The sequence below is a fragment of the Brassica napus genome, chromosome C6 (assembly GCF_020379485.1).
Source record: "Brassica napus cultivar Da-Ae chromosome C6, Da-Ae, whole genome shotgun sequence".
Lineage (NCBI taxonomy): Eukaryota > Viridiplantae > Streptophyta > Magnoliopsida > Brassicales > Brassicaceae > Brassica > Brassica napus.
The window spans coordinates 3,854,610-3,869,091 of record NC_063449.1 but is presented as its reverse complement, the minus strand read 5'-3'; the positions used below and the strand labels follow the sequence as shown (position 1 = coordinate 3,869,091).

At 41.3% G+C, this 14,482-nt stretch overlaps 1 non-coding gene across 1 annotated transcript; it reads right to left on the bottom strand.

Annotated features, from left to right (window-relative positions):
- Positions 1 to 5,529: 5,529 nt before the first annotated feature.
- LOC125589387 lies at positions 5,530 to 5,636 on the bottom strand. The gene has a single exon (XR_007325580.1). It is a non-coding gene; the product is annotated as a small nucleolar RNA R71 (small nucleolar RNA).
- Between the last annotated feature and the right edge of the window lie 8,846 nt (positions 5,637 to 14,482).

Genomic DNA, 14,482 nt, shown 5'->3' with positions numbered 1-14,482 from the left:
TCGTAGATCACGTATTCTAAACATTGTAGATTCAATGAAAAAAGTAGATTTCGTTTTCTACTTCGTAGAATGTCATTTCTACTTTTTTTAGAACATAATCTGAAATTTATAATTTTAAATTTTTTATAACTGGAAAATATACCATTAAATTCATATAGGTATTTTAACAAATGTTACTATTTTTCCAAATTTTTTTTGTTTCTAAAACTATTTATTAAAATTATTTTCATAAATATTAAAGGGTATTATAGGAAAATATGACACAAAATATAGATTAATCTAAAGGGATATAGTTACTATTTTTTTGCTCTAAAAAAACAGTTTTCCCCAATTTAAATACATAATGACCGAAACAGAACCTGTTCAAACCAAAAAAATAAAAAACATGTTGTCTGCCTTATACCAAAATTATATTTGTAATATATGTATAGGATCGCATCAGTATCCTAAGTTATATATTGTATATCGCGTTCAACTTTTAAGGGTCATAATTATACGATGTGCATATTTTCTAGAATCGAAATATATATTTTTTGTGCACAATCGAAATAGTTTTTAAGTATAAGATGTTAAACTATATCGGCCCAAATAATAGGTGTACATTGTATACAATTACTGGACTCCAAGGATATCCAACATTCAAGGCCTACACGAGAAAGTATGGTAAACACTAATACACCCGAATATAATTTGAAGACGACTGTGTGTTTGATCCCAATGAAAATCATTAGAATGAGCAATTAAAACGACAGTGTTTTATTTCAATGGCAATTCTTTGTAAATATTAAAAAAAATTAAGGGTTAATTACTATTTGTACTCTATTAAATAATTACTATTTGTACTCCTGTTTTAATAGATTAGATAACTAACGGCAGAATCCTATGAGATTGATCCATCACTTAGCGCTAATAACGTTGAGCTTCAAAGGTTGTGTCTTTGTGGGTTTTTGCTCTAGAAATGTGAGATTGAGCTATCTTTATGGGAAAAGGGTTGTTCTCATGTTGAAGGAGGTTGAGAGTCTCAGTTCTCATTGTGAATTTACTGTGGTGACTGAGACAACTTCGAGACCAAAGGTGGATGAGATGCCTGTTCAACCCACTATTGTTGGTCAAGAACTAATGCTCGAAGGGTATGGGCAAATTTCATGGAACAAGGAGTCGATATTGTGGTTATGTATTGCACGGGTGGAATAGGCAAAACCACCCTTCTTGCACAAGTCAACAACATGTTTACTGAAACATGTGTAGATTTGAGGTTGTGAACTTGTGATATGCTGTTGATACACTAAAACTGAACCTTTCATACTGTCAAGTTAACAGTGGTAATTGTAGTATTTAAGATTCAATCCAGAGGACCAGTCTACACTTTATTCTTATGAGTTTTCAACTTAGCTAAAACTAATGGTAGGGTTTTGATTTAAGTAGTGACGTGCAAGTAAAGTAAATGATTGCAAAGAGTAAATTCAATATTAAAGAGAAGCCAGTCTAGGGTTTCTCATCGGGTGTCGATGTTAAACCAAACATTTATTCAAGCACAATGCAACACAATCTAGAACACGGATCACTCGAGTGGAACAGCTCACTATCGTGATGATGCTCCCTTTGCGAATCGACCCTGACACCTAAACTCTCGTTTGGTAAAGGGATCGACTGCAAGCAATAAAGATCAAGTCCGATAGGTTCACCGAGCACCCTAATATCTACTTTCGCTGACTAGGGATGCTCGTCTCATTCACCCAATATCAAGTTATCTACTACATGGTTAATGAGCAGATTAAACCTAAGATCTAGCAGTAAGTGATCAGGTTAAATCTAGCATTAATAACAGAGATGAACAAAGACACAATATGATCGCTTATTTATGTTTAGCTTTTACGACCAACACCCTAGAACCCTAGACAAGCTAGCCGACTACTCAGCCATTAAACAAGATGAACCAAACATAATAACTGAATGATACTGCATATAATTCCGGAGAGAAATCAATAGGGTTCAGGATGATCTTCTTGGTGAGAAGAGGAGCCGTCTCCCTTACAATAGCAAAATCCAAAATAATGAGTCTAGGTCTTCTTGCAAAACTGGCGTAAAAGAGAATAAAGATAGGGATGGCTTTTTATACGGAGGCGCCATCGACTTTCAGTGGAGGGAATAAGTGATTAGGGCAAATCTTTGAAAGATATGGAAACTTCCATAAATGTCGGGAACAATCGTCTGGCTGCTCCTAGTGGGATCAACCGTCAGACTGCTCCGCATGATTGTTCCGCGGGGAAAGGTTCCAATTCTTGCTCCTTTCTTCATGCTTTTAGCCTACTCCATACCTGAAATGACTCGAAAAAGACATGATTAACTCGATAAAACATTGAAAACAAGTTAGAAAATATATGTACAATGGTGCCAAAAACACCATATATCAGCTGTGGAGTCTAAAAGTCCAGAGATCCATAGGATTTAAGGAAACATTGCCAAAAAGCTAGGCCTCGAGGAAGAGGAATAGGACCAAAAAATAAAATGAAAACCAGAAAGCCCTTGACATTCACAATGTACTCAGGAGGAGAAAGTTTGTGTTGTTTCTGGATGATATATGGGAGTAAGTGAATTTAAAAGCGGTGGAGTCCCACATCGAAGCAGACAAAATGGATGCAAACTTTACCCTTTCGTTTTAGATATGTTCCAAGAGAGCAACTGATAGAGTTTGACTATCCGGATCTATAGAACTCTGTAACAAAGAACAACGTTTATAGTTTTGAAGTACAATTTTAGCTTCCCTCTCATGGCGAGCTACACTAAGATCATCAGTCTCATGGCGACTGAGAAGTCCAGACATAACGTCTAAGAACATACAACAATCAAAGCATAAAACTCATCTCCATGTGAAGCTTTCTCTTTATACTCTCTTCTTCACGATCTGCTCCTAAGCTCAGAAATGGAACCTTCTAGGCTCTGGTAAGCTCTTCTTCATTGGCAACCTTCTAAACCATTCCAAAGCTATTTTAATCCAATGCAATCATGCGAGGTCCAAAATTTGATTTGATAGATGCATACTCTGCATGTTCTCATATACACAGTCCAGTATCTGGTGTTTGTCTATGTTAGCTGACCAATTTATTTGGATGTTTTGAATGATTTGTCATAAATTGTCATATTGTCTTACGAATACTGTATGTACAAAGCATTATAACTTTTATTATTTCTCTCAAGTCACATAGTTTCCCCCTAGTTTCTTTGTTCTAAGCAAAGCACGGTTGATTATTGTTTCAAGTTACCGGATTAATACCAGTTTCTATGATCATTTAGTTGATAACACAAAAAAGTAACTTCCATTTGTAGCCACATCCAAACTTCGACTTACCATCAAGAGCCGTGCGTGCATTTATGTTGCCATAAGTGATATCTTGCATATTTCCATTGTCTTATCCATTCACCCATGTGCATTTTGATCATATAGACTAAGATTTAGCCATGTTAGGTTGCATTTTGCATACATGAGTCCTTATCAGGTATTGGAGTACCACATGGAGTTCTTGGAGACATTTGAGTGCATTTGGAGCTCAAAAGAGGTGATAAAGGTGATCATTGGATGAGCAGTGCATGGGAGCGACCTCAACGGAGCGACACCGTGAAGTCGCTGTGACACCATTTCAGAGCGACTTGACCGGAGCGGCACAGCGAGGTTGCTCGCGTCTCCATCACCCGGAGCGACGTGACTGGAGCGACACAGCGAGGTCGCTCGCGTCTCCATCACCCGGAGCGACGTGACCGGAGCGACACAGCGAGGTCGCTCTCGTCTCCATCACCCGGAGCGACGTGACCGGAACGACACAGCGAGGTCGCTCGCGAAGAGCGACCCAGAGCGACGTCTCGCAGCGACCCCTCCAGGTCTCTCACGAAGCCTGGAGCGACCTCCCGGAGCGTCTACTGGAGGTCACTGCGCGCCTTCTGTTCGCTCGATTTCATTTCTACTCAAGGGCCTTTTGGTCATTTCATTATACACGTTTTTACTTCTGAAAACCTATGTTTTAAGTACTTTTGGCAGCCACCAGACACATTATCTTTTGTTAAAAAGAAAAACCTTTGGAAAGTTCATCTCTTGAATCATCTTTGTTCATCTAGTTATTGCAATTCTGTGTTTTCCAATTCGTTGTTGTATCCCTCTGTATGATTAATCTGAAATCCAAAATGGGTTTAAGAGGAATCATGGAGATTAGTGAGTAATCACCTTTTGAATTCATGGGTTAGGGAGATCAAGGGTGATTAGGTTAGTTCTAGGATGTTTTAGTGTAGATCATTCTTGTTCCTTGCTAGTAGAGTATTCATAATGCATCTTCTGAGTTGGCCTCTCAAAAGTTGATCTTTAGGCATTTTCCACCCACAAGGTGTTTGATGAAATGTCTGAGACAACTCTCCTAAGCTTCTAACATACTTTACCAAAGACATTTGTTGTTAAAGGTGTTAAGATAGCCAATAGACTTGTTAGTAATGATTGCTTTCATATTATTCAACCAAAGACATTTGATGTTTGAGATATGTTAGTAAATGAACATTCATCTAGATTTTAGGATTGTGTCTAAGCTTAAGGTTGATAGTTTGATTGATCGTTTGCCATCCTTAGTTTGAAACTTGATCACCCAAGGTCTAATCCCTATGCCCATGAGTTCTCTTTTCCCTTAGTAAAGAAAGTCATTTCATTTATCATTAATCATTAGTTTAGAAACCTCTTAAATCATCGGTTGCACTTAGATTAAGTGAGTACTTGCATTCTCATTGCTTTGATATCCCTCAGAACTGGTTCGACAATCACTTATACTCCAACATTTGTCTTAGGAGCCTTGAAAACTCCTAATATCAAATTGGCGCCGTTGCCAAATTCTAAGTAGATTTAAACATTGAGATTTAGTCACTTGCTTGAGACTAAGTCATTTTTATTTTCTTTTGTTACTGATTCTCCTTCTTCACCTCCCTTTACTTTACAGGTGTATGAACTTGAGGAGCAGGGGTCCATCAAACCTAGTTCCAAGAGCCGCAGACATCAGAGCTTTAGAGAGAGAGTGTGCTAGAAAGAGACGAGAAGAAGAGCAACAGTCTCACTTGCAGAGATTGGATACTGATATGGGAGACATACCTCAAAATGATGCCAACAACGTTCCACACAACCAACATCGAGCAGCTCGACCCATTGGCACTTATGACCGCCCCAACATTCATGGTCATAGATTGGGAATCCGAGCACCAGCTGTAGCAGCCAACAACTTTGAGATCAAATCAGGACTCCTCAACGTGATCGAGAACAACAAGTATCATGGCTTGGCTCTAGAGGACCCATTTGATCACTTGGACAGGTTCGACAGCTACTGTGGGTTGTCAAAAACCAATGGTGTGTCTGAGGATGCCTTAAAGCTGAAGTTATTCCCTTTCTCTCTGGGGGATAAGGCACGTCAGTGGGAGAAGTCTCTACCCAGCGATTCTATCACCACTTGGGATGATTGCAAGAGAGCATTCTTGAAGAAGTTCTTCTCTACTTCAAGAACTGCTAAGCTGGGAAATGAGATTTTCAGCTTTCCACAGAAGAACTTAGAAGGCTTCAGTGAAGCTTGGGTTAGATTCAAGGGCTACCAAGCTCAATGCCCACACCATGGTTTCTCTAAGGAGAGCTTGCTGAGCACATTCTACCGTGGTGCTCTTCCTAAGTACAGGGCCAGACTGGATACAGCTAGCAATGGGTTTTTCTTAGGGAGAACTGAGGAAGATGCAGAGGAGCTGGTTGACAACATGGTAAAGAGTGATGCAGTCTACAGTGGAGACCACGACAGAGGCAGTCGAACAGATGATAAGCAGACGAGGAAGGAGTTGAAAGCTCTACAGGATAAGATAGACATCCTCCTTGCTGATAAAGCCACCCAAGAGCAGCTGCACTTTGTTGGTAACCCAAGCCAAGAGACACCACCTGTTGTCCATGAGGTTGAGGGTTTGGAAGGTCAGGAAGAGCTGTGTTTCATCAACAACAATGGTAGCTGGTACAAAAAAGAGCCCAACTTTCAGTACAACAACTACCAACAGAAATCCTACCCCAACAACCAACAGAGTGGTTATCCGCCTAGAAACAACCAGCAAGGCAGCTATAAGCCTCAGCAAAACCCTTCGTCTGGTTCCTCTGCTCCTCAAGAGAGCAGCACTGATACCTTGCTGAAACAAATCTTGGAGTCTCAGACTAGAAGTGAGAAGCATCTTGGTTATGAGTTGAAGAACCTTCATTCCAAGATTGATGGGAGCTACAATGAGCTCAACAACAAATTCTCACATCTTGCTTCTAAAGTCAAGAATTTAGAGAATCAGTTTGCTTCCATGAACACTCACTAGAATCGCCAGCAAGGATCTCTACCTGGAAAATCTGACCAAAACCCCAAGGAGGCCAAAGCTATCACCCTTAGGAGTGGTAAGCAGTTACCTCCTACAACCCTCACCAGGGATGCTGAGAAACTAGGTGAGGAGGTGGCCTTCAACTTAGATGATGATGTGGTAATTGTTGATGAGAAGACCAATGATGAGATTTTGGACAAGATTATGGAAGCTAAAGGTAAAGGAAAGGTTGGGGAAGAAAAGAAAACAGTGAAAGATGGTGAAGTTGTTGCTCCAGCAAGTGAGAATTCTTTTGTTCCTCCTCCCTATGAACCCAAACTACCATTCCCTGGTAGATTCAAGAGGCAGCTGCTAGAGAAGTACAAGGCTCTGTTTGAGAAGCAAATGAGTGAAGCTCAGGTTGCAATGCCCATCATCGATGCTTTCATGTTGATTCCTCAATACAACAAGTTCCTGAAAGATGTTGTAGCTGCAAAGAAAAAGGAGATGGAAAGCATGATGATTCTTACCCATGAGTGCAGTGCCATCATCCAGAGGCTTGATGTTCCAGAGAAGTTAGAGGATCCAGGATGCTTCACACTACCTTGTGCTCTTGGACCTATGGTATTTGAGAAATGTCTCTGCGATTTGGGAGCTAGTGTCAGCGTGATGCCTTTGTCTGTTGCAAAGAAGCTTGGATTCACTCAGTACAAGAAGTGTAGACTCTCTCTAGTGTTAGCTGATCGTTCAGTGAAGTACCCTGTAGGTATCTTAGAGGACCTCTCTGTGAAGATTGGAAGGTATGAGATACCTACAGATTTTGTGGTGCTTGAGATGGGTGAGGAACCTCAAGACCCATTGATTCTAGGAAGGTCATTCTTAGCTACAGCAGGAGCTATTGTTAATGTGAAGGAAGGTACGATTGATCTCCATTTGGGTAAAGAGACATCCTCCACTTTGACATCAAGGAGAAAATGAGAAAACCAACTGTCTTCGGGCAAGCCTTCTACATTGAAGAGTTACCACCTGAGGACGACGAGGAGGGAGCATCTCCCTCTACTCATTCCCCATAGAAGGTAACCCACTACTTTCCCTTGTATATACCAGTTCATATTTTGCATTTTAGTTGTCTTTTGGGTATCTCTCTCACTCACACAGAGACTGTGTGATTTAAGTGTGGGGGAGGTACCAAGTATTTGATCACGTTTGCTTTGATGATTTTGAGTCTCATGCATTGCATTATACATATATATTTGCATTAAAAAAAAATCATTTAGTTTGCATCATTTGCATTTCTAGGAGAGTCTAGAGCATATAGGTTGCATTTACTTGCATTGGGAGCAATGATTTGAGATGCCTTGTAAAGAACATTACTTTGCACCTGAGTAGCTTATGCACCTCTAAAAAATGACTTGTATGCTTCGAGCCTTGAAAACTCTTCCTGAAACTTGTTGATTGCTGAAACTCAACCTTTGAAGCCAACTACAACCTTGTTTGAACTGAACGAACTTAATGCTTCTTGCTTATGGTCCCTTGTGTACTGAGTCATGGATATACACACTTGAGTTGTCACATCCTTTATGCCAATCTTTTTGACAAACTCGAGTGGTACACCATTCCCAAAACCCTTCCCTCCTTTTGAGCTTTCATTATTTGATGAGTGAGGCCTTTTTCGGAAAGCCTTACATGTGCATAATGTTGAGAGTATCGGGAACGACAATGTTTGGTCTTCATTCTTGCTAGATTAGGCACTCTATTGTCTAGCTATAGGTGGGGGTGAGTGTTGTGACTATGCTTTGGAAGCATGAAAAGTTCGAAGGAAAAGAATGGACTCTTTGTGTTTAAATGGATAATCTTATTGGAATTAATAGATAAACGTCTAGCTCGAGTTTATGAAAAGTCTTGGCCCCCGAAAAAAAAAAGAGAAAAAGAAAGAAAAGGGGGCTAGCAAAGTTGTTTAGAGCTAAGATTTGTTTAGAAGTTGAGAAAATCCTTTATAGATTTCAAAGAAAAAGAGTTTAATGTGCAAAGTATTCTTGGGATCTTTTGGTGAGAGATGAGAGTTGGGTTTGACATTATGAAGTGATTGTGTAACTTGTATGTTTGGGAAAAGGGTAGAACAATGGAGATTGAGCATTGTATGCATGAGTTGGTCCCTTTCTTAGATATATTATGTGCAATGTCAAGGCTACTTGGTTTGAGAGTAACCCACTTTAAAAGATCATGGATTTTGAACCTCTTGACCCACTTGAATAAAAGCCTTCCCTTACTCAACCAAATGATTTGGACCAATTGACCATTTGCAAGAATTCACTTGATGTTTTATGCTTAATGAATGTGAGAGTTGGTTGATTTGAATGTGTGGATGCTTGATGATGAGTATAAGGGCAAAAAGAGTTGAGATAGGCCTAGAGAAGCTAGAGTGTAATAAGAGAGTGTGCTCATGTAAGATTATATGTTGAATCGAGTGCTAGTTGTGTTTCTTTTGGTTATGAGCTCCCACCTTCAAACAACTCTCCCTATGAGTTCTAGAAAGTTCACTTGTGGACAAGTAAAAGAACAAGTTTGGGGGAGTTGATATCTTACATATTTTCATTGTCTTATCCATTCACCCATGTGCATTTTGATCATATAGACTAGGATTTAGCCATGTTAGGTTGCATTTTGCATACATGAGTCCTTATCAGGTATTGGAGTACCACATGAAGTTTTTGGAGACATTTGGGTGCATTTGGAGCTCAAAAGAGGTGATAAAGGTGATCATTGGACGAGCAGTGCATGGGAGCGACCTCACCGGAGCGACACCGTGAAGTCGCTGTGACACCCTTTCAGAGCGACTTGACCGGAGCGACACAGGGAGGTCGCTCGCGTCTCCATCACCCGGAGCGACGCGACCTGGAGCGACACAGCGAGGTCGCTCGCGTCTCCATCACCCGGAGCGACGTGACTGGAGCGACACAGAGAGGTCGCTCGCGTCTCCATCACCCGGAGCGACGTGACCGGAGCGACACAGCGAGGTCGCTCGCGTCTCCATCACCCGGAGCGACGTGACCGGAGCGACACAGCGAGGTCGCTCGCGAAGAGCGACCCAGAGCGACGTCTCGCAGCGACCCCTCCAGGTCGCTCCCGAAGCCTGGAGCGACTTCCCGGAGCGACTACTGGAGGTCGCTGCGCGCCTTCTGTTTGCTCGATTTCATTTCTACTCAATGGCCTTTTGGTCATTTCATTATGGACGTTTTTACTTCTGAAAACCTATGTTTTAAGTACTTTTGGTAGCCACCAGACACATTATCTTTTGTTAAAAAGAAAAACCTTTGGAAAGTTCATCTCTTGAATCATCTTTGTTCATCTAGTTATCGCAATTCTGTGTTTTCCAATTCGTTGTTGTATCCCTCTGTATGATTAATCTGAAATCCAAAATGGGTTTAAGAGGAATCATGGAGATTAGTGAGTAATCACCTTTTGAATTCATGGGTTAGGGAGATCAAGGGTGATTAGGTTAGTTCTAGGATGTTTTAGTGTAGATCATTCTTGTTCCTTGCTAGTAGAGTATTCATAATGCATCTTCTGAGTTGGCCTCTCAAAAGTTGATCTTTAGGCATTTCTCACCCACAAGGTGTTTGATAAAATGCCTGAGACAACTCTCCTAAGCTTTTAACATACTTTACCAAAGACATTTGTTGTTAAAGGTGTTAAGATAGCCAATAGACTTGTTAGTAATGATTGCTTTCATATTATTCAACCAAAGACATTTGATGTTTGAGATATGTTAGTAAATGAACATTCATCTAGACATAGAGTTTGTTTATGATTGTGTCTAAGCTTAAGGTTGATAGTTTGATTGATCGTTTGCCATCCTTAGTTCGAAACTTGATCACCCAAGGTCTAATCCCTATGCCCATGAGTTCTCTTTTCCCTTAGTAAAAAAAGTCATTTCATTTATCATTAATCATTTGTTTAGAAACCTCTTAAATCATCGGTTGCACTTAGATTAAGTGAGTATTTGCATTCTCGTTGCTTTGATATCCCTCAGAACTGGTTCGACAATCACTTATACTACAACATTTGTCTTAGGAGCCTTGAAAACTCCTAATATCAATAAGCTAACATAAAAATAATAATACTACGGGTGTGACTGGTAACCATCATAGGAACAATAGGAACGGAGAGAAAAAGAATGAGTATGAATAAAATTTTAGGAATGTTGAGGAATGATGGTTCCTTATCAAAATTAATGAAGAATTGATTTGTTCTATAATTCTCTACAAATAAAGGAATGAGAAGGAAAACCTATTCCTCATGAAAAGTAAAAAGTTTAAGGAATATTAAGAAACATTGTGTTTCTCCTTATCCCCTTGGTCACCAATCACACCCTACATATTACAAATGAGAAAAAACATATAAATAATTACTATCTAACAAAAACATATAACACCTTTTTGTTGCCACAAGCGAAGGTTTCTTGTTGCACGGCACTGCTTACCATGCGAAAAATAGGAACCGGTGAAATAAAACAATGATGAAACTAGTTTTGGAGTCTTATGCAAACCTCTCAAGAACACAATTTTTGTCACCCCACATAGATTATGGACGGATAGTATACAAGGGGATCTACTAAAGACTAAGCACACAAAAACCTCTAATACAAGAGAATGCCACTTTCCTTGTATAGTAAAACAACATAAATATTCATGATGACGTTATGAATGAATATCTCCCTTAAGGTTGTTTGGGCGAGATATCAAGGTGGTCTAATAGTTTCTTGAGATTCTCACAGACGACTGCCAGAAGTCATAGGTTCGATATCGATATAGTGATACTATACTTCTCCAAATAAATCATTCGGGGATTTTTGGATATGGAGCCTTTCGTGGGTGGAGTTAGTTATTATAAAAAGTTTACCCACAACAATTTCAACCAAGTGGTGGTATCCTAGTGACATTCTCTTGGGGCTTGGTATGTAGTATGTACCCACATCAGTCCTAGGTTTGATTCTCTTTGGGAACTAAATTATCATCATTTGGTCAGTCTGGGCTTGGACTTCGGCCTAAATGGTTTATAGGGTGGATCATAACACATGATCGATTCACTCATAGCATTAGTCGGAAGTTAGTCCAAACTCTGGTCAGGCAGTGTTGATAGTCAGTCTATTTTGTATCACTAAGTGCGTTCCTCCCCAGGTCGACCATCAGCCGATAGGGTTTATCAAAAAAAAAAAAAGTTTGTTTGGGCATATTGTGATAACGGCCCCCATCTCTTCTTCAAAGCCCAAAGCGAAGTCACTCGGTGGGAGGAATCTGAAGGATGCTACACCCCATCATGTCAACCTTTGATCGAGGGTTAAGCTGTTGGGATCGAATCATCGGCAGAAGAGAAGATAAGTTGGGATACTACATAATAAAACCTCGTTTCGTAGGAACTTGTGTTGCTTCAACAGTTGGGTATTAAGTCAGCTTCGCGTTTTAGGCTTCATTACGTATTCACATTTTTCTGGATCGAATGTGTGTTTGTGTTAGGGTTTGTTGGACCCAATTTTGGTCAACTAGGTAGTTGGGCCTAAGTGACTTGGGCCGTGCGACCAATGAAGAAGCCCGACTCCGACGAGCAAGAAGAGTCGATTCAAAGAGCCGAAGATCGCGGAGCGGTTACGGAGATCGCAGAATCAATCCACTATAAGAGGAGATCGATGCATACGATAAGAAGGACACGCTGAAAACTCTAGAGAGAGCTATACACACACATCGACCTCATTTTCAACGAGCTTTAAGCCTTTTCTCTTACCAATCTCGTTTGTAATGTCAATCTTATTTCACCTATTGTATTCGACCTTATTCATCAATAAAATCCATCTTTTCCTACTGGAAACTGATTACATCATTGTGTTCTAAAGATATCGTTTCCTACATAATCTTTTCTTCCCCAGATTAAACTCTCGATCACTATCAAATACATAGCGTAGATTTTAGGATCTACATTTTGGCACCGACTGTGGGGAAGATAAACGAAAAACATATCTGCTAAGAAACTGATCTAATTTTCCTAAGTGCGACTATGGATCATAATCAAACCATCGGGACCACGCCATCAAGAGTCAACGACGTCGATCCTATCAGATCCGATTCGAGAACCGAAACCTTACCCACTAGACCAAGGAGTACCGATGGGGCGGCCGGAACAACCCAGATGCAACAAATCCCTCCAATCGGAACCTCAAACCAGGACCGAACATCAAGCTAAGATCGATCCTCACCGCTAGATCGGACCTCGATTCCAGATCAAACCTCAATCCCTGACTCAACTGGAGCTCGAGTCTGGAACCGTCCCAGAGAGAGGCAGTACACCGACGACCTAACCCGACCTCAATCAACTAGAACGATATCTCCGACCCCTCTAGCCCACACTCGGGAAGAAGTGACCGAACTTCTAGGAATGGTCTCATCACTAATCGATGAAACTCACAACCAAAAGGTCGCATATCGGACCATCGCTAACCGACTGGATCAGGCCGAACGGGAACTCGCGGAACACCGAGCTAACGCTCGAGAAAGAAACTAACCACCGTCTGATCCATTAAGGGGAACGCCAAATCCCCAAATCTCCAGAGATCCCAAATGCTCGATCCGGGCGCTACATGGGAGAAAACTCACAACAACCTCTGCAGCAGGGCATGGCCCACCGAAGCTTAAGTTACAGCGGGCTGGATGAAATAGATACCGGGCTATAAGGTCCATGAAGTACTCCGATCCAATCGCAAAACGGATATACGGAAAGACCTGGGGAGCCAAGAACGCGAATTCCACCGATGGGTCATCCAACCTCTGAGAATCGAACTCCATTTGCTGCGAGAACTTTTCAGCAAACGGGGTTCAGTGACCCAATAGGACAAGCTCGAGGGTACGACCTCTGCAGATCCATCGACGCGGATCCTCAAAGAGAAGACCTGGGGATCCCGAATAAAACCGGAACGTTCCAGAATTATATTGAAAAAAACGATGCCGAGCTCAAGAGGATACACACCATCGTGAATATGGCGACAAGCTCCGCCCGGACATAGATATGGTCATCGAAGAGACAAAAAGGACTCCATTCACGAACTGAATCGCCAGCGTAAGGCTACACCATGTGGGAAAACTGAAATTCTCCGAGTACGCTGGGAACACAGACCCAAAAGCTCACGTACGAGCCTTCCGACTAGCGATATCAAGAGCACATCTCAACGATGACGAAAAAGAAGTCGGTTATTGCCACTTCTTTGCCAAAAATCTCACCGGGGCCGCTCTTGAGTGGTTTGCTGGCCTAGAAGAAAACTCAATCGACAACTTCACCCAGTTGGTGTCAACATTCCTCAAACAATACTCAGTTTTCATAGAAACAAAGGTTACCTAGGCATATCTTTGGAATCTCAAACATACGCCCTTCGAACCGCTGAGAGCATACATAAACAAGTTCAGAGAAATCAAAGCCAAGATTTCGCATCAAAACGAAGTCGTGGCCTTAGCAGCACTGAAGAACAGCGTCTGACTCTCATCCAAATTCAGAGAAGAATTTGCAGTGCGAGCACCAATCTCGCTGGACGACGCCCTACACCGAGCTTCCTACTTTGCAACCCACGAAGAAGAGGTCACAGCCTTAGAAGAACAGTACAGTGCAAACAAAAATAACTCCGCCAAGAAGACTAATGCTCCTAAAGAACCAGCAACTAAAGGGCAACACTCCTATGCGATAAAAAATTCGCCGTAAAACAAATCATCGACGTACGACCTCAACAAATTTTGTTCCTTCCTTAACCGGAAGGGTCATTCGACCGAAGAATGTCCAGCAGCGCTTCGCAGTAAAAACGAAAATAAGGAGACCAACGAAGATACTGGAGAAGAAGAGGAAGCGCCAGCGACTCCAAAAGCCAATCGAAAAACTAAAGGCTTTTCAAATAAAATAAATAGGGAAACCGAGCCAGAATCACCTAGCTCTCCACCCCCAGCAGCAAAGAAAAGAGTCGACATGATTTCATGGGGACCAAAATGCGATATCCCTCTAACAAAATCTAAGGTCAGACCAAAGGAAAAGTATTCATCGATATCACAGTAGCAATCCGCACATTAGAGAACCTCAACAAAGCCCCTCCTTCTGCTGGCATCACTCAATACTATCC